The following is a 26,837-nucleotide window of genomic DNA, read 5'->3' on the forward strand; positions in this document are numbered from 1 at the left end:
ATTCATAAGTCTTAGCACAGGTGAGCCTATTTGCCTATTTTTATTTATCATCCATCCTCACTGTTTTCCAACAATCCAGCCATCCAAAATATGGACATTTCGGTGCAGACCTGTTTCTCCCAGTCCAAGTATCAATCTTTAGCATGAGAATGAGCACATTATCTAAATTTGGATATTCAGCTTTGGGAATCTGGATCAAAAAGGTACTTAGGTACATGTTGAAATCTCTTCATGCACAGAGCTGTTTGTAGACTCAGGGCCTTCACTTGAACAGAGTATATCCCAGAATAGGCAGAGAAGGGGTATTGTGTTCAGGGGACACCCGTGGAGCCTGGCAGAAAGCATGACTAAGGGTTGCGGTGGCAGGTGCTCCTGCTTCGCTGCCTCTCTGGGTAAGTCACTTACATTCAGCGTTTCAGTACCCACAATGTAAAGTAGGATAAATGTTCTGAGCACTCTCTCACGAGTGCTTGGAAGCCTCATTTATTCCTGCCTGCAAGTCATTTTTGTGATATTTTTGCTTATTCTATCAAGCTGTCAGGGTCGGTACTTCAGGGAGGCATTTCTGTTATTGCTCTGTTATGTCTCTGTTGTTGTTTTTACCTGTACTTGTCAATCCTCATTCTGGGGGCTGCAATACTGTGTCAAGGTGTACTAAGGCATGACACACTTCAGTGCATCTTAAATGTTCTTAAAAGCCCTCAGGCTGTGGCTCATACGTTTTCATTGAGCCATTACAATACAAATAAAAGAACTTTAATGAGTGTATTACATCTGTATTGCTTCCAAAGGACTCACTGGGAGTTCATTGACAGTATCTTTCATGCTTCTGTTGCAGGTGAGGATCTCAATGGAGCAGTGTTTTTTCCCTTCCTCTCTCTTTTTTTTTTTTCTCACACAGAAAAAAACCCAAAACAAAAAAACCAAAAGCCAAAACATAAGGCAAAAATTATTTAAGAGCCTTAAAAAGTTCGAGATTAAACAAACAAAACCGAGGAATGATAATTACAGCTGAACTTTTTTACCCAAACTGCAGTGGGTGAAATTTGTGCTGATGTCTCCCAAGGCCTGCATATCTTATCTAGAAGTGAGCAGGGAATCAGGGCATTTGGGGCAAAAGAGCTGCACTACCAGTAAACTTGCTATTCTTTTGCTTAAACTACAGCTTGCGAGTACAACATGCCCATCAACTCTCAATATTTAATGTTATTGAGTGTCAGGAATTCCAATACTGAAAGAGCAGCAAAACTAATAGAAAGATTGCTGCCACAGTAGATGGAGGGAGAGGAGGTTTCCCCACATAATTGTTCAATCTTATATTTTTTTACTATTTTATGCTACTTCTTTTAATCTGGGAACTTTTCAGATACTGTGTGGAGAGGAACCAGCTGTCAGAGGGGAAATACATCTCCCTCTAAGGTCACTTTAAAACCACAGCATCCTGCCAAACTATCCCAAAGCGAGAGGGGCGGAGGGAGAGAAACATCCCAGTGTTTTCCCAGAGCTATCATTTCAGCCCATCAAATCATTGCTTTCCAACTTTGTTGAGAGTTGCTTTTGGTTTTCCTGATGCGTGCCGGACACAGGTGAGCAGCAGAGGAGCCACGTGGGAGCCCTCCAGTCCCAAAATAGACCTGACCTTCCAGCACATCACCTGCCAGTACTCCAAGAAGGGCTCCTTCCACGCGCCAGCCATGGTGGTGTGGCAAGCACACCTACATGAGCGGAAACATGTACTTATTAATCACTCTCTATTTAAGCTTAAGCGTGCTGAATGCTGAATGATCACTCATGACTGATATGCTTGGTACAGCAGCCACGGTGCTTGCACTGCCATCGCCATTGGGAGAGCTGAACTCCAAGGGGTTAGAGTACAAATGTAAATAACATACATTAGCAGCGCATGTTTAGCTCTGACTTGGATTTCATCCACTTTCAGATATGAATTATTCATCCCCCATATCCCTCCAATTGTTCTTTTAATTCATATTGCAGTTGTTAAAAGGTTAGAAGGCATGTTACTGAATAATCCTTTACTGTTTCCCCGTGGCAATTTGCGCCCAATTTTTGCAGATTTCAAGCCTCTGCTGTCCCTGCCGCAGAGTTCATTTTTATTGCAATTCCCGGCTAGCCTTTTCCCCCCGAACACTACCTCTCTGACCTAGCTGCTGTACCTCTGATCCCATGCACCCCAGAAGCTGTCACAAGTCTCCCTCCTTCCCAGGAGTTGAACACACAATAGAGAATAGGCCCTGGCTGTGAGGTTCAGCAGCCATTAACCCCTACCAGCTGTTCCTGCAGGGAGCCTTCTGTGGCTGAATGTCCTTTCTCTGCGGAGGCCCTCATTTCCACTAATCTAACTATTGTTGGATAGGAATGCTGACAGGAGAAAAGAAATTTTTCTTGTGTCCATGCAAGTGTGTGTATCCATGTGTAAGTGAAGGAAGAGTGAAGGCTAATTTCTATAGTAGGCATGAATGGAAGGATTGGGAAAAAAAACTAGTTAAAATGTGTTTACTTGCCTAAAAGGCTCAGTCAATTTAAATAATTTCAGTAGTATGCTCTATTTTCGGGGGATGGGAAGAAGGAGGGAGCAAGTTACTATTATCGTTTTATGCAAAAGCTGTTGCAAGATTCCCCTGTATTTCCTAAATTCTTCTTAAAATGTGAAAAGAAAATAGGACAAATGTATTAATACCAAGTGCAAAATGAACACAACTGCAGAGCAACAGAATCTAATATTTTTAAAACTGTGGACCTGGGCATCCAAAGATTTACCTTTATTTCACATTGATTATCCACTATCAGTAGACTGATGATTCAGACTGTCTGGAAATACACAAAATATTTGTCAGGATTCTCTGCTGATACTCTCAAAAAGAAAACAAAATCAATTGGAAGGAAACACCCATTTGTTTTAAATGATCAACATTTTCAGATAGCCAAACTGAACTCCTTGCATCTCACAATGACATCACCTCTAATCACATTTTAAACTTACAATTTAAAATATTTTCATGCAACACTAGTAGACCTGACATCCTAAATCACAAATTAGCATTAGCATTGCTTTTTCTTTTCAAGCCACACAGGTGAAAGAAATCACAAAAATTTTCTTTTAAGAAAGAAAACTATTTTATTTGCTAGAAAACCACATGCCATTTTAAGTTTCAATTCATTCATCTTTTTCTCTAAAAGGAATGATTAGAGAAACTATTTTGAAATTTAGTGCTCTGTTTCATCACCCGATAAAGTTCAGCAAAATACAACAGTTGGTCTAGTTCAAATCAAATTAGAAATAATTCATGTAGAAATATATTTTCTGGGCAATTAGACTGTATCGTAGCAGGGCAAATGTCTGATATAATAAAGCTCTACTTTGCATCTGTTCCTGTGTCTAGACGGCTGCAATTACTAGTCCTTACAACAGCAGCGGCAAGACAAAGCACTGCTTACAGGTTATAGCTATTAAAACGGAACATTTTCTTTCTTTGCCCCCCTTTATTACCTAAATCATTTGGTTGTTATAAGATTTAATTTAATTTAATGAAGTTGCACTTTCCTCATCTTCAATATGAACACAAACAGAAACAAACAAACAGCACAGAATCCAGCTCATTGTTTCTTCCCAACGTTAGCTGCCATGCATGGATACTGGTCTTATTGAAGTTTAATACGTGCAAAAACTGCTTGCTCAGAACCCAAATGGCAGAAACGGCCCTGTTGGTAAAGACAGGACCTGAAGCCCTGTGACTGTCAATCTGGCATCCTTCAAAGGCACTATGAAACTCACACACAGCATAGTAAAAATGCATATCTCTAATTATTGTATTTGGGAAGATGAAAGGCCTGTGCCAAAGAGAGTACATTTGTAGTTGGATAGGCAGGTTTATATCCCTAATAGAAAGAAAACCATTGGTGAGCAAATCTGCAGGTTGAACACCCACTGACATCTCATGGCACCAGCAGGAATCTCTGACATCCTTCACTAGAGAGAGACAACAGCAAAGAGGAGGGTGTGTTGCATCAGCTGTACTTCAGACATTGTAAACCAACTAATATGGGGTTGGAAGAAATCACATGTGAAAACAATAGAGGCAGTCCTGGAGGTCACAGGGAACACCACTTCTTTACAATTTTGGCTTACTGAGTACACTGAAGGATTATTTCAGCAGGATTTCTGAAACTGCAGTTTTACACAGTTCTTGGGCATAAACAGTAGTTTCTGGTGTTAATGAAACTGCTTTCTCCTTCAAATTCTCCCTATAATTACAGGGTTTCTGGATTTCTAAGCAAACCTGAGCAAATTTTAAGTAGGGCTTTGTTTAGACAATCTGAGATATTAAATCATAGTCTTGAAACCCTGCAAAGAATCAAGCACATAGCAATAAACGGTATTTGTGAAATATTTCATGCAAAGAAAGACATTCATTGAAACAAACATGGGTCTTTTGGCTAAATTTGAAAATAGCAAAACACAGAATGTGTTCCATAAAGGAGAGATCTGGTGGTAGTTACAGGACGCCAGACAAAACTTTCAACAAGACACATCAGTATAAACAGAAAATCAATACTACATAAGGAGTCATCTACTTGGGGCTATTCCCATTAAAACTTTGATCTTATCATATTCATTCATTGAGTAAGTCAGTGTCTATGTTTACATGACAGACCTTCAAGGGCTGTTTGGTGGCATATGGGAAATTTTTTATGCTGTTTGAAATAAACTAAGTTCCTTGACTAGGCCACAGTGAGATGCCAGCTATGTGCCTATAATCTTTCCCCATCAATTTCTCCCAGGTTCTTTAAAATGTGTCTGCAGTATCTCATCTTTATTAAATAGGCTGTCTTGTTAAGCCCTGAGACTTCTCTTTAAGTGCAAATGTAACCTATAATATGGATCATGTTTCTGATGGGCCAGAGCAGTCCTCATATAGAATATATAAAGAAGACCAGAAGATTCTGTAACCTTGTTTCAAAGAAAAATAATAGACTCTACTCTCTAGTATTGGTGACTCAACTGACTGCCAAGAGACCATCTGGAGTTGACCCATTAACAGTAAATCCTGCAAACACTGCAAATACTGCAACACAGTGTTTGCAAGGATAAAATATGTTTCTTCAGTCTCAGAATGGATATTTTCACCAAATTAACTTCCTATCTAAGGAACTGGAGTTCATTTCATCAACATTTCAAAAAATGGTGATGGACCTTTTATTCCTCCTGTGTCTATAACTTCTCACATGGAGAATGTGTCGCAGAAGGCTTTCTTTGCAGAACAAGTCTCCAGCTGCAGAACAAGTCTCCAGCTTCCAGGTCCTCAATACCAATGTGTCACATCCCTAAAATGGAGGAACATTACTCTAGAAATATCCAGTAAAGTAATGATACTACCTAATAGTGCCATGTGTTACCTTCACCTTCACTTCACTTGCAGTGAATAGCACAGAATCTGGCTTTGATATAATATTCAAATAATAACATCCCTTTGAAATTACCCAATATTTTTTGCTATATATTTAATGGAAATTATATAATCTGTAATGCAATTATGGCAAAACCCAAGGAAAATCACTGTGTCAGTATCTCAGACTTACTTTTTCATGTTTTTACTTTGTCAGGATAATTTGCGAGTGTAACTGATGTCACTCTGCAATGAACTTTGAATACCCACTCTCAGATGCATGAATTTCCCCAACCACATTATTCCAGGTCCAAATGACTGCGTGACTCTGTGGTTCAGACTTTGATTTTTATTTCCTTCTCTACTCCAAAATTCACATCTCTGTACCAGAAGTTGTTATTTTGCAGCCGGTGAGCACCCAGCTATTTACCTGACTTCTCAACCTTCTGAGGTCTGCCTGCAGCTGCCTCCCCATGTGTTTCACCTCATGCCTTCAAAGTGTTTGGGTTACAGCACAGGTTACTGTCAGTGTACTGCCAGTGAGAAGCGAGAGAAAGTGAGAAGGGAGGAGAAAGATGACTGCCTAGTTCAGTAACAGGAAGAAAAAAGGTCAATGGGCATACCTTGAATAAACTGCCAGTGATGTTTTTTTTCCCAACCGTGTGCTGCAGTATTATATGAGAGTTTGGTTATGGGCTGGGTGAGATCTCTTCTTAGAAGAATGCCAAGATCATCAATGGATATTGCAAGCTAGCATATTGAAGAAAGCACTAGATTTCCATGAGGCAAATAAAAATTACAGTGGCATGTGTTGCCATCAGTGACAATGTAGGATGATCAATATGGGCCAGAAGTGAGGGAGGAGATGCCAAAATTTAAGTCTGCCTGACTTCTGGCTGGGTTGTTGCAGTGAGAGTACGTGCATGTTAGGAGGAGATGTGGAAGGGCTGGTCACTTTTGGAAGTTGTAATTACAGTGCTAACAAACTCCCTGACTGTGATTCCTCAGATACAAAGAGAAAAAGGAGGAAAGACTTCACTACATTTTCAATAGGAGTATTTCTATATTTATTAAAAAGGCTGACTGGCATCTTACACATCCTGCTGTCCCTTCTCCAGCTCTTTTTCTCTTACCAACTGTTATTTGGAGCACAGCGTTTTCTTAAATATAACAATTCAAGAAAATAATGCTTCAGGAAATGCTGACAAGTCAAATTTTCAGGAGCAATCAAAACTCCAATGATGCTTCTCTGCTTTTTTTTTTCTTAACAGAGGATGTTAATGGATTTTCAGTCATAAGGCTCAAAAAGATGACATTTAAAAGTCACTTGATGCTGAAGAAAATGCAGAAACTGTTTAAAAATAATTACATCGAAACTAAAATTCTCCCCATGCTGCTTTCTCTAATGAAGTCTGTTATTTCGCAGTTTTTTGCATGTTTAAACATGATAAGTACAAAATCATAAGGTTGTTTTTCACAGACTACTGGCCTGGTATCTGTGTTTTAAGAAAAAGTTCTAACAAGACACAACTCACAGTAAAATATACTTTGGGGAGTGTGCAGCTCTGGGAACTTTTGCCCCGATGATAAAAAATTACTTTGAAATATACTACAAAATATTTTCCAAGCACTAAGTTAACATCATAGATACAATTTCTAGCTGTGATAGACATTATCAACCTCATCAGGAATTCAATCCTTATGTATTCCATCAGTTCAGAGAGTGTGGATCTGTGTGCAAAAGTGGATCTCCGTGCTAACTTGTTGCAACTGTTATTTCTTTTAAAATGGTTCTAAAATATAACCACAAAATCATATTTAAATGTCCTATTAAAAGGAAATATCCACATCATTTGCGTGTGATAGAGACATCATTTGAATTTACTACAGATGTCAAACTGCTGCACTGACAATCACTAACAATCTTACCTAAAATCTCTGCACACTTCTTACCATTTGTCACTTTTAGAGACCCATCTTTCAAATCCACGCATGCAATTCTTTTCAAAACCTGACATCCTCAGGAGACTAATAATAATGCCCTGGGTATTCCTGAATCAGTAGTTTTTACTAACATAAGTTTACAGTCAGATGTTTTCAAACAGCAGAATATGAAGTCTCCTCAGGCAATAGGCAGTTTCTACCTGTAGAAGGTCTGGAGATAAAAATTGCGGTGTTTACTGTTGCTCACTATGAAATAAGTAGTTTGGATTTCTCAGAAAAGGCTTAAGATAAGTCTCAAGTTCCTTCGTTACCATTACTGAGAACTGAAGTCATAACTAGAGACTAACTGACCTCAGAGATGCCTTAAGTATCCTTCATATTGTTAGTATCAAATAAACAATTCTATTTTGCACAACAGATCAAGAGATGCAGTCACATTAGGTGCTGCTTAAAAAAGAACTACATAGTTCTTGCTACTCATAAGTAATACAGCATTTCCTAATGTGTCAATAAAACCACATGACAAACCACAGTGGGTACTCCAGACACACACAGCACAAGCACACACACACACACACACACAAAAAAACAGGTTCTTAACGGACTTTAATGAAAATATGGGTTACAGTCTTTTGTAGCATAATCTTACTTGCTCTAATGGTGACAATATTATGCAACATTTATTTTAGGTCATGAAATAACAGCTGAAATTCCTTTTTAAAAGCTTCTTGGTCAACTGGAGTACTCCTCAAATTTTTACACCAAATTATTCAGATTTTGCATTCTAGCTGAAGATTGAATTGAAATGTATTTAGAAAAGCAAATTAAATAGAAATTCAAGATGACAAATGGGGGACTCAATTTTTTCTTAAATTAGATCTTCAACATACTGTTTTGTGCTAAACATTAACACAGAGCCATATGCTAAAAGTAAAGCACTTTTGGTTACTATCTTTTTATTTTAAGTTTCTCCTGACACCAATAAACTCCTGGGAGCTATTTCCAGTTGTAGACAACTGACAAACTTTCCTGTCCTGTGAGAATTTTTGATTTCAAACAAGTTTCCCATTGTAAACTGAAAGTTAAAAAGCTAGGAATTTTCAAACTTTCAAAATATATTATGAAGAAATAAAGTGTATTGTGATGCAATGCTCTGTGTTAAGAAATCCAAAACATTTTATTTCGATTTTGACCTTTCATTTGGGGACATTGGGATTTAAAGTATTAAAGTAGTTAATATTTGGAATTCAAGCCCGTGAAGTCTATATTTTCAAAACGCTTAACAAAGCTGCTTTGAAAATTTTAAAAGTGTTTATTTCAAAATATTTTAGTCTGGAGATTTACTGAAAGCAACACTTCCCTGAATTAATTGCACCAATTCTGAATTTTATAGTAACTGAAATACCAGGTCATAAAAGTTTTTAGTTTTGTCGGGGGTTTTGGGTGTTTTTTGGTTTTTTGTTGTTTGTTTGTGTTTTTTTGTTTGTTGGTTTGGTTTGATTTGTTTGTTTTTTCAATTTTAATTTATTTTTTAATTTTTTTATTTTTATTTTTTTTCTTGTTTTTTTGTTTTGGTTTGCTTTGCTTTGCTTTGGGTTTTTTTTTGTCATTAGAAACACCAAATAAAAATATGAGTTTGCACTGCTGATAACAATTCATTTTGAACACACAAGAGGTCAAATTCAGTTTCTGTTTACACTGTCTTAATACTATGAAGCTGTACTGTTGAAGCTGAGAGATGTTAGCAGTCATAAAACAGATTACAACCATATACCTCTGCTAATACTCCTCTGTTAAAAAGAGCATCTCAGGCTCTGAACAGTTCTGAAAATGGAGATTTCTGGAATCCATCTGATGACACACAAGACGTGCATTTTTAAGCATAGTGATCATGCATTTACATGGTTGGGTTCTGTGGTATAACTGTGTTGTGTGAGGCTAAACATGCACTCAAACAATCAACTTTCTTTTCCTCAACTGATCTCTTTGCTTGAAGTCCAACATTGCAAGGTTGTTTCCCAATGATCACGTATTTGGCTTGTTTAATTTTTCTGCCATTTCTGTGTCAGGAACACTTTCCTATAAGGTGAGGCTCAAATATGGCAAGGCTATGGGACTCTCAGCTGTCTGTATTCACATTATCTCTGCCCTCACAGCCCCACATATCCTGCAAGGAGAGAGACAGCAGGGCAGGCAGAAAGATTCCCTGAGCAGGAGTTCTTTAAACTCCCTGCTTTGCATGAGCTCCTAGATCTTTAGAGAGCCAGTATCTTTCAGAAAGCATTATATCTAAGAAAGGGGAAAAAAATACAACTATTAAAACGCACATACACTGCTGGCACTGTTGTGACAGCCAGCAGTATCAGCGTCAGTCAATTATCTTCACAAATGCCTCTTGTGCTAATGAGCACTCACAAAAATCACCAGACTTTTCTGGCAAGGAGAAAAGATCAGTTTCATTGCTTGCAGAACTAATTCAGTGTACAAAAGTGAAGGCTCCACCATCACTGCCTCTTTTACTGCTCCTTTTGTAAAGGCTTTTGATGTGCACTGAAGAGATCGGTCTGTGTTTGGGTCTCTTCATCTCCAGTTCATTGCCTGTCATTAACATACATATCCATATGAAAAGTTTGGTAAGTCACTAACAGCTGTCCAGAATGGAGTTTCAGGAAAAAAAGGACCTATTCCTTCTCAAAATGCTGACAATACTATGTAGCCCTTTTTGGCAATGATATACCTAACTTTTTAAAGCGCCTTTCACTCAAAAAGCAACTAGGCATAATACTACATTCAAACACATAGTGGTTTTCATTTTGAAACAGTCATTTGCTGTATTCAGAAAAGGCCTATAGTTGCCAGAAGCAAAAAAGAACTCCATCATTCATTATAAAAAAAATAAATACTTTCTGAGTATAGCTTTTCAGTATCCCAGATAACCTCACATATCCGATTTAACACAGAGGAAAAAAAAGCCCGCAGCAGATGCTCCTGATGGCCATTTCATGCACATCGAGCTCCTGCTCAAAATTATGAGACCTCACAGCTCATGGTCACCAGCAATGTAGTTTTGGCAACGAAAGAGCACCAAACTGTGGCCATAGTAGTTTGCCTCAAGAAGTTAAGGAAAAACATATCCATTTCTCTTCTGATAGAATTCAAAATCAGCCTGGAAGACTCATTCCTATAAGTATTAATTAGAGTATATCACATTAGGTAGTGTGTACTCCTTCTTATTTGAGACCTTAGTAAGTGACTTAAAGCAGATTTAAAATGGCTTCACTGTATATATCACAGAGCATACTAAATAAATTGTGAATTTTTTTATTTTTTTTTTATTGTTCAAAAAGAAGAGTACTGAAGAAATTTGTCATGAGTTTACTTAATTTCCACTGGCATAGATATGCCTGCTTTCAAGGAGGGATCATAATCTCAAATTTAGAGTGGAAGGACGACAATAAAAAAAGAACAACATAGTTTTAAAAATAATGAACTAAGAGGGTTTCTCTCCCAATCACTTGGGCTGTAGCTTAGTCATGTCAAACTCAAAAAGAAAAAACTTTTGATTGATAAACACTTTTCTGTCCAACCCTCTCTCCCCCACAACCACTCTGGAGTTCATGACCCCAAGCCATAATTTACAATATATCGCGCCCAAGATTTTCTAGGTATTATTTTGAATACTATAGCGGGTGCATCCGTGTCAGTTATCAAGGGGTTGACATAGTTTTACAAGCATTTTTATCAGAAGCAAAGTGCCCAGTAGGCTACCAACCACTAATTCTGGAAAGATTTTATTCCTGTACTGATCCTCCCACCATGCAAAACCAGCTTGTGCTGCATAAAACCCAAGACTTTAATCCCACTTGTTGCTTCCTTTTTTTCCTCCCCCTTTTCAGAAGCATCTCTCTCTCCCACATCAGTCAATAAAATCTTTAACTCTGCCTATTTTGATCTGAAAATTAAATCTTATTTATTATGCATCCTGTTTGTTGTCTTTGAAGAACTTGAGCATTCATTTAAAGAGGGCCAGAATGACTTCTTAAACACATTTCTCTCTTTGCTGCAATTAAACAAAGTGGAGCTGTGATTAGTCCACCACAGGGGGGAAAGAAAAAGACACCCTTGAATCAAAATGGGGGGACCTGACTGTGCATTATCGTCTCACAATGCAGGAGTTTATTGCTGAAACCTGCTTATCGCCTTGCACTGCAAACCATGGGAACTTCAGTCAGGTGGAAAGTTATTCTCTTCTCTGGCTGAAGCAGCTTTAAGTATCGTAAGAACAGCTAAAGCCACTAAAGCTCTTCCTAGTAACTGAGACATTTAGGATAATCTTTATGAGAGTTTTGCATGAGCTTCTGCTTTTTGTTGCAGTTAGAAGTAGAGTTAATGATGAGCTTTCACTGGCTTTTTCTTTCTCTCTCTTTTTTTTTAATCTAAGCCAAAAGCGCCTGTTTAAGTTAAGTACCACCTCCCTCTAGCCCTTGGGAAACCACTCAAGAGGGATTTGCTTGGCTCTGTGTGCATGACACATAATGAAAACAATTTTACGCTGTGGAGGGAAGTATCGGGCAATTACTGATGTAACAGCCACCTGCAGAAGCGAGGCCCTCGGCGGAGCACTGGGCTGTTCATGAATATTTTATGGTGTGATGTTATTTTGAATGGCTGGGGCAGGTGAAGGGGGCTGAGGATGTAATAAGTAACTCTGCTGGAGACTGTGTCGCAGCTCTGTTTCTCTGCAGTGGTCCATAGTGTAACACCAAGAAGAATCCTGACCCTGCATAAGACTATGCAAGGGCAGCTGAGGCTGAGGAAAGATGATGTGACAAGTCGTGGTGGGCACCCTTTAAAATCTGTTGTCTAGCGATTTTACACATGATGTCCGGCTTAAAAAGCCCCTGCATCAATCTTGTCCAATTTAATTTGATAAACTAAGTGTGGATAAGGATTAAATGAGAATTTTGTAATGGAGAAAACTTGTTCTAACTCTTTAATCCATGAAAGATCTTATGAGGTAAACCACATAAAAATTTAAGCTGTTGCTGTGGAAAGCAGTGTTGCTTCTTTGTTCTGGATTTGTTTTAAAATCTAGTGTTCTCTTAAGAAGTAGACTGCAAATATATACAGTTTTTACTGCTGGCACATATATACGGATTTTACTCAAAATGGATAACTTCAAAGAAAACTTTTCAGAAAGCTGTTGTAAAAGGGGCATTTATTTAATGCCGTTTATTCCCATAGTGACCCTGAAATGCATGTTTTAACTGAAGCATGGTATTTTACATACATTTGTGCTCTTCTCCACAGAGAATTTTTTCATTCCTGGAAGAGGCAGTGAAGAGTTAAACTGGATGTGATACAATACAACATGAAGGGGATGTGTTCAAAAACCTTAGGAATTTGTGATGATTTTGGCATACTTAAGATCTTTAAACAAAAAAAACCAAAACAAAACAAAAAAAAAGAAATGAAATTAACAGGAATAAAATATGAAAGATTTACTATTACACTTATATGGAGAAAATGAAATAGAACCATATACAGAGCAATGTCTCATATTGATATCAGAGGGATGTGTAATAGTCTTTAAAAATATTTTTCACCCTGTGTATTATATGCATTCATAGAATATGATATTTGAAAAGGAAAGCTAAAGAAGGTTTCATTGTAAGCTACAGAGTGAATAGCTGAGAAATTCTTTTTCAAGAATAGCACATGTTTAGAAAAAGGACAAAAGATTTACAGAAACCTTGGACAGAAATTGGCAATGAGAATTGAAATCCCGAAGAGCAGCTGAGAAGGAAAATGTAGCTTACCATACACTGAAAATAATGTGTGGCAACACAGGAATTCCCAGAGTGACAATTGGAAGATTATAACGATACTCTTTAATTTTTGTAAGAGGTGGTTTTGCAGATACGCTCATAACATTTCATAACATTAACTTATAGCTTGCACCAGTAAGAAATAATACAATGTTATGTTAATTTTCTATTCTAATGTCACCTTCCTAATAGAATACTGAAGGTGTGCTGCTTGAGATAGTCGAGATGGTTGTCTATCGTGTTTGTATTGCAAAGACTACAAAGTAGCCTGACTAGGATGACGATATGTTACACAATTCAAGCCACAATTTGCTCTAAGATTTCCTGGCTAATTATCTACAGTCTAATCAATCAACATCAACATTAAATATCCAGTGAATAATACTCCAAATAGAATAAAATATGCTGGGGTGTTTTTCCTAGATTCTTTCACTGAAATGTTCAGATATTCCTCTTCCAACACAAAATAAATTTTCACTGAATGAAAAACAGTAAAACTACATTGGGCACCTCCACCAGTAGCCTCACCTCTTGCTCCATACCTATATTTGGAAATTTAAGATAAACACAGTAAGAAAAATCAAAAACTATTGTTACAGAATCAATTACATTTAACATTGAAAAAGTGTCCAATAAAGAGTGTGCTAATTCAGCTCCAGAAAAATTGTTAAAAGTGCTGTGTTTTAGCAATTTTATGTAGACTGAATTATAAAACAGCAAACATGCAGTAAGTTTTGGATACTTATAATTAGATTTTCAACGTAAGAGAAGTTAAGCTCTGTATGTAAACGACATTATTCAAAAGCTTGTCTTGAAAAAGAAAATTGCTGTTTGACAATTCTATAGAATATTCAAGAAAGGTAATTATACTGCGGTGGCTGTTAAAGACGCAGGTGTTGAATATAGTCACTGCTTTAGCTTTTGCTGAAAACTATAGAACATGAAGAGAAAGGAGACAATGACATTAGCATGGTGAAATATTCACCTCTGCAAGAAGAGCTTATATTATCCATCTTTCTTTATAGATATACAAAAAATATGGACCAGCCCCACCTCCCTCCTTGGATTTTTAAATTATTTGAGCCCTTCCCATTTTCTTGCCTAAAAAAGGGGAAAACCCTAACACATGCAAGGCCCTGATGTAAAATTCACCCAGGCAGTCACAAGTGAAATGGAAATGGCAAGAAACCAGAGTGCCTCATTTTTTAATGAAAGGCCACATAATTAATCTGGAAAACAAAAGTGATTGACTAGCACCAGTGTGAAAGAAATATACTGACTGACCCCCAGCAACTACACAAGTGCTCTGTGTCACTGTTGATCCACAGCTAACTGCTTCCTGAATTGCCAGTCTTTTGATAGAATGCACCACTCAGAGAAGCAGGCTAAAAATAAGTTCATTATTAGAGTTACACTTTTAATTAAGATGTTAGAACAATCAACAAGCATGCATGAAACCAGAATAAATGACGTTTGGAAATACCAAACCTTGTTAAGGGCTGCGCTGTTATTACCAGCCCTTAATTCAAATGGCAAAGGAAAAATTCATCTGCTGGATAAAGGGTGCCTTTCGTCCAGCTTTTAGAGCCCAGTTCACATATGAACCTGTATGTGGTGACTCTTGAATATGCTTCACTTCAAAATGCTCCGTGCCAGGAGCAGAAAACACAAGACAGATCTCAAAGCCTCAGTTTCTTATGCTGGGCACCTAGGAGGTGTCACAGCTCTGCAGAGGCCACAGCCTCAGGCAACTAGTAAAACAATACACTTTTCCTGCAGATCTAGGGGCCAGACTGCACTGTGTCGGGCAGTGATGTTGTGCAGTGTTGCAGGGGTCAATCTCTGGCTCTCCTGACATCCAGGTAATCTCTATGGAAAAAGATGACCTGGTTGGCACAGGTAAAGGCCATGCTTTGTAGTGGTTAGAGTGCTTTCATGGGAAGGAAATCCTAGATCCCATCCAGCTCAAATTCATTTCCTACAGCAATGAAACTGCCCAACTAGCAACTGATAGTCAAACTACTTTCTGTGCTCTTTGTGGAGACGATGATAAAAAAGTCAATAGGGAGGGGAAAAAAGGAAGGGGAAAGGGCAAAACGGGAAGGAACAGGGCATTCCTGCTTGGACTAGGAAAGGGAGCACAATAATTAGATTACAAACAGACTTACAGAAGAGATGGGCACAAAGATAATTAAAGATATATAGATCTGCCTCTACAGAATTCTGTGAATGTCCAAGAAGGATTTCTGGAGATCTTTTGCATATAGGTGCCTATATTGTCCTTACATTTCATTTGAACCACCACTGTAAGATCCTTTCCTGGAACAGCTTTAAATGCTTGAGGCACAGGCTTGCTCATTTTTCTCAGGAGTAAGAACTCTACTCTAGCAAAAAAAACCCAACAAAATAACAAAGATGTGTTCACCTTCCAAATCAAATTATGAATTTGTTAGGGATTCTTTCAACAGACGAGAAAGTTTCAGGCACCTTCAGTTGAAGGACCCACAGGAGGATGAAGCATTTTCATTATGTTTGTTGCTCCCAATAAGTTTCTAAATAGTCATACTTTCAGGCAATACAATCACCAATGTCATCATGGTAATGGAATGGTGCCCAGCAGCTAGTCTTGAGATAAATTTACTGAAAGCACTATCTTCATTGAACAATACAAATAAGCAGGTACTTCAGAGAAGACACCCTGGGAAAAAATACAGACTGTAAATTAATGATAAAGGCAGCAAATTTTGTCATTATCCCATGCAACAGTTAAATGGGATAGCATTTGGGATAAGAACAGCTTCCCTTCTTGCTAGGAATGCAACTGAACAGGCTAAAAGATGCCTGAGGTGATATTTAATATCTTTCAAAGCTAGGATTACAAACCTGGAACAGCAGCTCAAAAATGGGCAAATGATCCACAGGAAAAGGTTGTAGCAGAATAAAGAAAACCTTTATTCCTCTTAGACTCTCATGATTTCCTAATGATAAAATCCCTCAAAATATATACATAAAGTCAATTCTGGGCCTCCCTTTCTTATCAAGAAAATTCTTCAATCAAAAGGAACAGGCTGAACTCAATGGCCACCATTATCAGACTTCTTCACAGTGCTCCGTTATGCATCAGCCAACACTACAGAAGGCAAAGGGATGCCTTAGCTACATGCAAGAATGTATCTTGACCTGTTAAAAAGATCAAGTTCACATAAAAGTACTGGAGATCAGGGTTTTATATTACTACTTGTGAGCTTGTGGTAGGTTTATGTCACAGAGATAGGATATACCTATATACCTAACAACAGGACTATGGCAGCCAGGTTGATAAATTAAGTAACCCTGCTTACATACTGAGCACCAACATAAAATTGCAGTTGCTGTGAAGTCACTTTGGTGCCTAAGTTGTGATGGAAGACTTCACTTCCCCAGAGTGTGGAGTGGTCCTGAAAAGGCTTTACAAGGCACAAAAAGGCATGCTGCTTTTCTCACAAATACTTACATATTTGTACTACTACATGTCCTTTGAAATCAACCAGCACTTAAGAACCTTAATAACATTGATGACATATCACATACAACATTAATAAGTTTGGATGAAGTTAGGAAATGGAGAATGAAAATATTTCTTTAAAAACAAGATTAGGGAAGAGTCTAGGCACTGGAGAACTGTTATTCTGCCTAGAAGAGGGATTTTTCTAGTCATAAAAGCAAAAGAAAAGTCTGGAAAAAAGATAAATGTGATGTAGACTGTGGAAGGATTAGCAATACATTTGCTAGTGGAGAAAAGAATGCCAGAGGAGAAATCTACTTAGTATTGATGGTGATGATGAGTAGCAACATGACTTCTGTGAAGTGAGAGTTAGACAGATAGTGAAAACCCCACTGGAGATAAGGGTCACTGGCCAAATTTCAGGTATTCGACTTCTTCCCTGTTTAATTTTATTACTGCTTTGTAGAAAAGGCTTTTTCAAAAGATATACTTAGTATAAGCTCTCTATATTAAAGCATGTATTTCCATTTTTTTTTTTTTGCTTTTTTATATATAAGAGCATCTAACTACCTAAAACCTATCCCTGTACCGGAAAAGGCAGGATATCTTGAACAGTCAGACAAGAAATTGCACGGTTCTAGTTCCACAGAGGTCCTACTTCTGGAATACAAATGGACCATCACTATGTCAGGGGTGAAACCAGACCTGATACTCACAGCACTGGTCCTGCAGTGTGTTACACATTATTCAGCATCTTGTACAGGCAGCTCTAATTGAGACAGAAGGTGGATTATAGGATTGCTCCTGTGATTACTGTCCTGCTTTACAAAGATGAAGAATTCTAGGTTTGAACATGAGTAGAAGGAAGGATAAGAGCTAATTTCCAGTCACCATTGCAGGTGGTTTTTCTTACAAAAGAAGAGGTCCTGTCAGCAAGGAGGAGCAGAATGCAAGGAGCACAGAAGATACTGGCAGGGCTTGGCTATGATTTTATCTTGCCTAGTTTTTCTAGACAAATCCCGCAGGACTCCAACAGCAAGACTGAAATTACAGAAGCAATAGAACAAAGATAGAGCAAGAAACTCTCTCTGTAACACATTAGTTTTTATACCTGTTTTCATATTTCATAAATGGGAATTTGTGCTTGCAATCATCTGGGTTTTCAAGTTATGACAGTACCCTCTCTGGGCTTGGTTGACTGCTAAGAGTCTCCTGAGGATTTCCAGGTGAAGTAGTGTTGGGTGCCTTAGTGATGGCAAGAGAGCAGATGAGTGTCATAAAGTGATCATGCATTTGAAGGAGACCAGTGTAGTGCTGTCTCTTTGTCATGTATTTCATAGAACAGAGTAATCTGTATTATAAAGCATGGCTACAGTTCATTTTGACAATGCTACATCAAAAAAGCGTACCCAAAAGCGTACCATATGAAGAAGTAAGTGATTCAAATTTGTAAGAATATTAATACTGGTGATTTACAGAGAAGCATTTTTTTCTCTTTTGGTACCTTGATTTGAATGATAAATAGCAGGTGAAATCTTCTGAAGGAACTCAACTGCTTCCCAAGGAGTGTCTAAAACTAAAGTAAATTGTTTAAGAAAAACCTGCAAAGGTCAGAAGAATGTTATGATGCCTTCATAAAGCCGCTAAGCCAAGTATTTCACAACAGTAGTCACTGTAGAAGATGTCCTGTGTTGTAACAAGCTTTGCTTTAGAACTCACAAAATCAAGTCGTCTGCTGCTGTTTCAAATATTCTAGCAGAAAAGGAGATTCATGATACAGTATAAACCTGTATGTTGATTTACTGCTGCTATTCATATCCAAAAGAATGTGGATTCCAGCCACACCACAGATATATAACCATACAGCAGGTCTGAGTTTTCTTGGGACGGGAAGTAAATGCAGCACATATACTGTAAAACATGTTCTCATTAATACTTCTCAGTATGCACAATCATAAAGAACATCAATCTGGTTACATTCTCAGATCAATCCTGCCCCCCACCGAAGTCAAAGGAAACTAACCTGTTGGTTTCAATAACACCCAGCCTTTTATAAATTTGCAGACATTCATATGTAAGAAGCATGAATTCATTGTAAGAAGCAATGAATTACTGCTCAGAAAGAGCAATGAGTTCTTACACCTATGTCCTGAGTGTTATGAAACATTGTGATTGGTATACCAGCTACCACTAGTGTTCACAGAACAGCTGTGGATAAATTTCACTACTTTGAAAAATTATTCCCAGATGTTTAATAGCAAAAGTATAAAATTACTTTGAGAAATATTAGATTGCCCAAGACAGTAACAAGACAGGCAATTAATACTGACATAACCTGCATAAACCCTTCTATGCAAATTTCTCGTTGTAATGGTAAATCTCATAGATCAATATGACAGAGACAGTTGAATGAACCATGTCAAAGTTCAGATTTTCTTAAACTCACCTTATGATTTTAATGTAAATTCCTAATTTCCTTATTTCCCATTGAGCTTTTGCCATTGGATCCAAGCCATCAGTTTAAAATCACTTGAATATCCATTTCTTGGGGCTTTTTTTTTTTTGGCTCTCTATTCTACCATTCCACAGCAACTTGTGTATCATCTTCCTTTTCAGCTATCTATCCCAAGCCTATTTGACAGAAATCTAAACATGGTTAAACAAAACCTCAAGAAATGTGTGATGTTCTACCTTTATTGATTGTGTATAATTAACACCTCATTGTAAAGTTGTACAGCAATATTCTGTTTTCAAAATCAAGAAAAATTACTACCTAAATAATTTTTTTAGAACACCAGTACGTAGTTGCACTGGCAAAAATCCTGAATCTTTAAGCAACCACAGATAGTAGAGCACATTAGGTCTCTTAAATTGTTATCCCTTTATAAACAGATACATTTCAATATGCTCTGTGCATCTAACCTCTTTTTATATTGCTTAAATTAATTGATCCAACTTGGTTTTCTGTTTCCATGGAGTTGATGGAAATCTGACTGAAAAAAACTTTAAGGGACTCATAAACAAATCCTTGGTATAGCTGTAAAAGCATTTTTTCTTTTGTATTTAAGGATGTAGTTAATCCTGCCAAGAATTGTTGTTGAAGAGCAGCTAGCTATCATTTTGATATTTTTTAATAAGCATCGTACTATTCCCAGAGGAAATCTAGACTGCTTAAGTCTCCTGGCCCAAAGCCTACATTTCTATCACCCTATTTGCTAAACTCAAATACATATACATATATACATATACATATATATATAATCAACTTTTGGATCAGTTACAATTTATTTAGTTTAGTCACATGATGGAAGAATAGGACAGAAAATGTTAAGTTCAATTACTATAATTAGTGAGAATACTAATATGAATAGTTAAACCAGCACTAGTTTAATTTAAATAAGGTGAATTTTGTTTCTTCTTGTAATAGAAGTGTGGTTGTGGTTTTTTTTCTATAGAAACCTACAGATGTTTCATCTGTTTATGCACTAAACACATAGATCTAAAGTTAGAACTGCTCCTCCAGTAAAATAAGATCACAAAAATTCACACAGTCCTTCAAGTGCATACAAACAGAGTTTTAAAAACTTGGTCAAGGGATGTCAAATGCCACCTTCTGAACATGCTGAGGGTAAAAGAATTTGCACAGGTTTGAGTGTCTGTTGTTTAAAGTACACACGTAGCAGAAGCTCTGGAGAGGAGGTAATCTGGGATATACATGTATTGTTATTTGGTATGTGCATTATATACATAGCTTTATATATTTACTACATATATTTATGTTATATATTACTATTAAATCCATTCCATCCACTCAACTATAGGTACATTTTTCAAGGACAGTATAAAAATGTCTACTATGATACAGTTTATAAACTTATTGCTGTATTTCAGTCACATTCAAAATGTGTTTGAAAAATACACTTGTTCAATAACGCTCAGTTGGAGCAATTCTATTTTGATGGAGATTTTCTGACTTGACTCCCAAATTCAGCTGATCTAGATATGTGGCTAGGCAGCATAACTACTATGAAATCCTCCCCTATCACAAATGCTTATTGCCTTTGCAAATAACTGGTTGTCAGAGGGGTTTACAGATTTGTAACTCAGACAACAATCAGATCAGTGTTTATCTAACCCAGAGGCAATTCTGTATCTGAGGCTACCCTCTGCATTTAGTTCATCATAATTTTCCTCCTAATGTGGAATGTTATTGTCTGAAGGAAGTTTATGGCTTTTTCTGTTTAAAAATACAGACTATCTTGATGGGTGGCTTGGAAGATGCTACAGAATACCACATATCCTGTCTCTTCCCTAAAGGGTTTTTGGCCATGACCTCACCTTTGCATATTTATCTCAGGTACAGCAATGTCAGTATCACTGCTAATATCACGGAACCAGGACTTCCCAGGAGCTTGGAGATGGGGCCATGCAAGTCAAGTGCAAGTCAGGCAGCTGGTTCTCTCCTAATACACAAGGGTGACACAATCCACAATTTAACTTAAATACTATAAAGGACATTTTGACAGTGTGTGCCAAGAAAGGGATCTTAATACTTTAGATGTTACTGGAAGTAGCCCTGTGGTAAGAACAGTAGATTTGGATGAAAGCTCAACCTCTTCTGAAGTGTTACCACTTGTAGTGAACTATCTCAAAGTATAAATTTTTGATATATACCCAGAAAAAAGACCTAGTAGTTGCCTTATAGCTCTTTTCTAAGATAAACATAGATGAAGCACATAGCATTTTAGAGTTTAGCTGAATATACTCAGTTCTAGAAATATTTAATGCAACTTTTAAAATATTTTCTGAGCTTCTCTGAAATTCAAAATTCAGTGAATACAGGAAAAAGTCCTGATGGACAATTTTCAGATAAAATGTTACAGAGTGCTTGTTAAGATCACTGAATCCACTCCTTAAGTGGAGTCTGCTCAACTAGAAACAGCAGTCCAAGATCTAGTCTCACCAATGACCTCTCCATGAAAATTAATTAATTGGCATGTGTTGTGTTCTGTTAAGGAATGGGAATAAGATGCTTCATGAATATGCATTAGATGCTTGTTGAAGTCAAGAGGTCTTCTTTTTTAACTACCTCTGTTTTCCCAATCAAGGCACACTAGAGGTATATAATGAAGTTGTAAGTAAATAGAATTTTAGTTATTAGGAATACCTGGAGGAAAAGAGAAAAAGATGGAAAATATTGCTCTTACTTGCTGAAAACTATTTACATGTTATACCTCATCATTCATAACCACTGTATTTGAATATGTGGAGACAGTAAGTTTTTTGGGTCCTGATATTAACATTGCGAAGCAGAAACAAAAGCATTAAATGAACTATTACTTATGTTTAGAAGTTATTTCTACACTGAGAATACATATCTAGAAGGGAAAATGACTGCTTAGCAATAAAAATAATTTTATATTTCAGTGTAACAGTATCTTATCCTATAATACGTGCTCCTGTGAGTAGCTTATATTCACCTTGCCAGTCCTGTTAACTTCTATGTGACTTTGTGCATGAGAAGGTTGTAGGACTAAAGTGACAAATTATTGTTATTTTTAAGGGACAAACCTCTACACTCATAATCACAAGTGCAGAGCAAGGCAAGTCAACCCAGAATGGAGCTATATCTGCAGCAGCACTGGGTGACTTCGACTGAAGATTATATTGGCCAGTTTTAGCACTGCTCCTTGGGCACATGCTGTAAAATGTTTAAGAGGAAGCAGGAGAGTGGGAGCTGGGAGGGAGTTCAAAACGTCAAAAAAGTCTTAGTAGACAAAAAAGAAACAGAGAAAAAGAGCAGAAGTAAATTAATCTCCCTGAAGTATATTACATAAGGGGAAATGCCTGGTAGTCGTTATTTGCTGTAACAACTCAAGACAAATGAGCAGCCAGCGTGTTAGTTCTGATGAAGGACATGCAAGAAAGACAATGGCTTTCCATTTTTAAGTTAATCAGTACCCAAGTGATGTATTTCTGAAAAATAATAAAACGGATTAATCAGGAGCTAGGGGAAAGAAGAGGGCAGACATTTTATTTCCACCACGTGTAGATGAAATATACATAACATAATAAAGGGCTGCTGTCGACTATCTGCAGGAAGAGCACCTGGAAGATTAAAGCTGTGGACATAACATTAACAAAGTACAGACCACACTGAATTAATGAGCACTGGAGATAGACATTCAGTGGAGTCTTAATTTATTTTCCTTTTCTAGCTCATCCTTTAAGAAAATGACAGTGTCTTCTTATCGATTTTACACTCAGAGATCAATCAGAATTGCCCTGACTCAGACAAAATTTACAGCACTCCCTGACAGTGCCTCGAGCATCTGGGCCTAAACAGACATTACAAGGAAGCAATATATCATGTTTGTATGTAGAGCTTGACATGCTTAAAAATAAGCTAATCTGTAGTGGAATTTCCTTCTTTTTGACAAGTTGCTCTGCCCAGCTCTTCGGCCCCTTGTTATGAATTTCTCTCCTAGCTCTACTATTAATTGTAACATGCACATAGGATTCATGTATTTAGACCCTGAGGGAGGTCATCTGCTCTGCAGTTTTAGATAAAATATAAACTAACAGATCACTCCTACTTAAACAATATGAAATGTCACTCTGATGCACTCCATAAAAAAAAGCTAGAAGTGTTCCGTCAAGAGCTATGATCAATTCTGACAACCCAACAATATCAGAGCTAAATGATGGGCCTCTACATTCCCAAACAGCCCTCCATGAAAATTGCTGCATCCGGAAGCTCTTTTGTGCAAGTAACTAGCTGTATTAAATGCAATAATTACAGAAAAGTCAGATGCTTAGGCAGTAGTTGGCTAAGGTAACTTAACCTCCACACTACAATTCATCTTCTACCTAGGGATTGCCTCCCAGCTGACTTTTTACACTAAAGGAGGAAGAATGGTCTCTTCTGCACTACAGACCTCAAGACCTGAGAGACCCTTGTGGGCTCAAAGAAGAGACCTGTTTTACAAAATATTTGCTGCATTTCACTTGAAGAAAAATATCAAGACCAGTGTTGACAAAGAGCTAGCACATATCTGAGAAGGACTGAGGATCAGCAGGTTTTTGTAAATTCAAGTCTGTCATCTCCTTCAGGAAGTGATTCATTGGTCACTTCAGTACCTAAAGGAAGCATTGAGGGACTAAGAGCTAAAATACATAGGGAATGACCCAAGTCCAGCATATTTTCCTTTTCATCTTTGATCATCTGACAAAACACAGGGGCAGGGGAGTTCCCTTTAGACATTACACGTTTTCAATGTATATCAGAAACTCCTGTTCCCTTCACTTTCCTTAGGAGAACTGGGAAGTTCAGCACATCACAAGGTTCAACCACTTAGTATTAAAGGACTTAAAAATCTGTGTAGTATAACTGGAGTGCCTGGCAGTATAGCATAAAACATTCTTCTTCCTTGGAACAAGCCTGAGTGCTCCTACACTGCTAAGAGATAAGAATCTGTACATATCCATCCGTGCATGCAGCCATCGATTTTAACTTCACTCAGTGAAACAGCTGTTTCTGTTTTACACACTGCTTTCTTACATGCTAGATAGGATTTTATTTACATTTGATATTCAAGTGAGATCTTTCTTTGGTCCACGAAAACAACAACAACAAAAATATTTTTATGTATGTTAACATGAACCTGGTTGAACTCGCCTCTATGACATTCAGGAAGCCACAGAAAACAATTTCAAGACTCTGAACTGCTCTTATTACATTCGTAGTTCACGTGTGCAGGGTCCTGCACACATTTCATTGTGTTAAACACTAATAAAAAAAATAAACTCTTCTTATTTGTGCCAGCAGAACATAAGCTGTTGCCAAAGGTTTGAAAACACTCATCATAGTGGACAATTCTGCTGTTTTCCCATGTCCTAATTCCTCATGCTAGTGGAAGTAAAAACATGTAATTTTTGGACTCATCTTGAAACAAGGATGGAGGAACAAAGCTGATACCAAATGGTTAGCAAGATAAAATGATACCTGACTTGCAATCCAAACTCAGAAACACAGAAATATGACAACGTGCAGAAAAACAAATGTTACATGGTTTATTTATGACACCTCAGTATGATTTGCCCTCAAGTACTATGATAGTAAATTATTATCGTTTCAAAAACCAGTATGACGAGCACTGATTTGTTTTATGTTTTCTCCTTTCCCTTCATTTGTGATTGTCTGAAACAGTGGGACCAACCCTCAAGAAGTTAGAAAGATACCATCTTCCATGAGGGATATTTCACTTATTTTCCCTGCAGGTGTCCTTTCCTCTGATACTGTCTCTGCCTCTTTTAGCCTCTGGTTCTCCTCTCTTATAGGACAGTTTCATGCTATCTGAGCACCTGGCTGCTATCAGCATAAGCCTGAAAAGAAATCAGTATTTTCTCTCAAAATAGGGATAGGGACAAGTTCTAAATTAAATCAGTTTTATTTGACTTCAGCATTCGCAGACTCTAAGACGGACCTTTGACATGACCAGCAGATTATACAAGAGGACACTGAACTGGCTTTGTCTTCCAAGAGACCACACACTCTGACTAAAGCCAAGGGCACACTTTTTAATACATAAAAATAATTGTTGATAAACCCTACCAACAAAGTCTGGGTTTAGGTTAAAGATTTCAAATACAACTAGTAATCTAGTTGTGTCTAGGATGTGTCTGCTTCTGTCAAACTAATCTGAAATCTCTTAAAGAAAAGTAATCTCAGATGATGTTGAGTACACAAGCATAGAAAATCTGGACTGTTTAAAGATACTGTAAATTATCCAGAGCAAAGTTTCTCACTGGGTCTCAGGGCTCAGTTCTCATTCCTGGCCCTGCCTCAGACTAATCAGTGTGACAACAGACAGTTCATTGCTTACCTTTTGAGCCCTAAAAATTACCAGTCTCAGCCGACCTCCCTCAGCAAACTTGAAGAGAAAGGTTGGACCCTGGAAGGAAATTCATGCCAGCCTTATTTTTGAACTCCTAAACCAATTCATCGCTTTTAAAGATAGGTAGGGTTGTTCAGTTTGCCTTCTGTGCCATAGGAGTGATGGAAGGTCTGTACTGGCAGACACATGAGGAGGAGAGTTCTCTGGTGATGCAGTGCTTCTATAGCATGAGTCAGATGAGGGAAATGTATCCACTGGATTCCAGCCTCACAAGATCTTCTAAATCCCTGAGATTCATTGGTACTACCTGAGACAGCAAAGAAAACCATAAAACTTCATCTGTTTCTAAAAGGAAACATTCACTTTCATGGCTAGGTATACAACTTATAATAATTTGCATTTATTGTGACATTCTCCTAAGTAGCAGACAACAGTCTTCATGAAGTTTTTAAGCTATACTTACTAGTAAACCAGAAGACCTACTGTATTGTTCTCTCTTTATAGATATAACTTTTGGTACTTGTTTCTATTTCTTTTAATATATTTTTATATATATTTTTCAAGCTGATATAATTTTCCAAAGTAAAAACCTTTCTATTATCACATTTAAAGAAATGTGTTATTGGAAAAGCATCATATATGTTACACAGCTTGGTCAAGAATAAACTATAGGATTTATGTACCTTCTAAAACTTAAGTATACGTATTGGTTTAAATATTTCGTAAAAGTTAGGTACTGCTAAATATTATAAGATCCCAAAGGAAATAATAGTTACTGCTACAGCATGTAAAACACACAGTGGAAATGTTTACCTTTCAATGTACACATAATCTGTGTCAGAATTTCTTCACTAGTAAAAGAAGAAATACATCATATCTTCTCATGCAAAGGTAGGACCCTGTGTCTTTTCACTAGTCATGCAATGAATAACAGGTGGCATTGCTCTTGGTATTCTCTCTTGGGTGTTCTGCCATGCACACAACTGTCATTTCAGTTTACAGTTCAAATACAACAACAGACCTTAGGCGGAGAGAACTTTTCTTTAATACCCCAGTGGATTTCACCTGCCACCTGCAGAAAATGACTATTTCTGACTGAACTGCAGTAAGTGCAGCATCACACGTCCTCCATATACCTGAACTAACTGTAGAACACATCGTGCAAGATCCACCACATAAACCAGAGTAAAAATGTGGATAATTCTGAGAGGTATCCCAGTACTTGTTCATTCTGGAAAAATCTCAGCATCCCCAAAGCACAAGGTCAGAGACAGAAGCA

At 37.5% G+C, this 26,837-nt stretch overlaps 1 long non-coding RNA gene across 1 annotated transcript in view; it reads right to left on the reverse strand.

Moving 5' to 3' along the window:
* Positions 1–25,858, reverse strand: part of LOC135424283 (uncharacterized) — a 65,092-nt gene extending 39,234 nt beyond the window's left edge. Inside the window, exon 1 of the long non-coding RNA XR_010435141.1 lies at positions 25,547–25,858. This is a non-coding gene — a long non-coding RNA (uncharacterized LOC135424283). The remainder of the gene's footprint in view (positions 1–25,546) is intronic.
* Positions 25,859–26,837: the final 979 nt, after the last annotated feature.

Source organism: Pseudopipra pipra, chromosome 1, assembly GCF_036250125.1.
Source record: "Pseudopipra pipra isolate bDixPip1 chromosome 1, bDixPip1.hap1, whole genome shotgun sequence".
In the NCBI taxonomy this organism is placed as follows: Eukaryota; Metazoa; Chordata; class Aves; order Passeriformes; family Pipridae; genus Pseudopipra; species Pseudopipra pipra.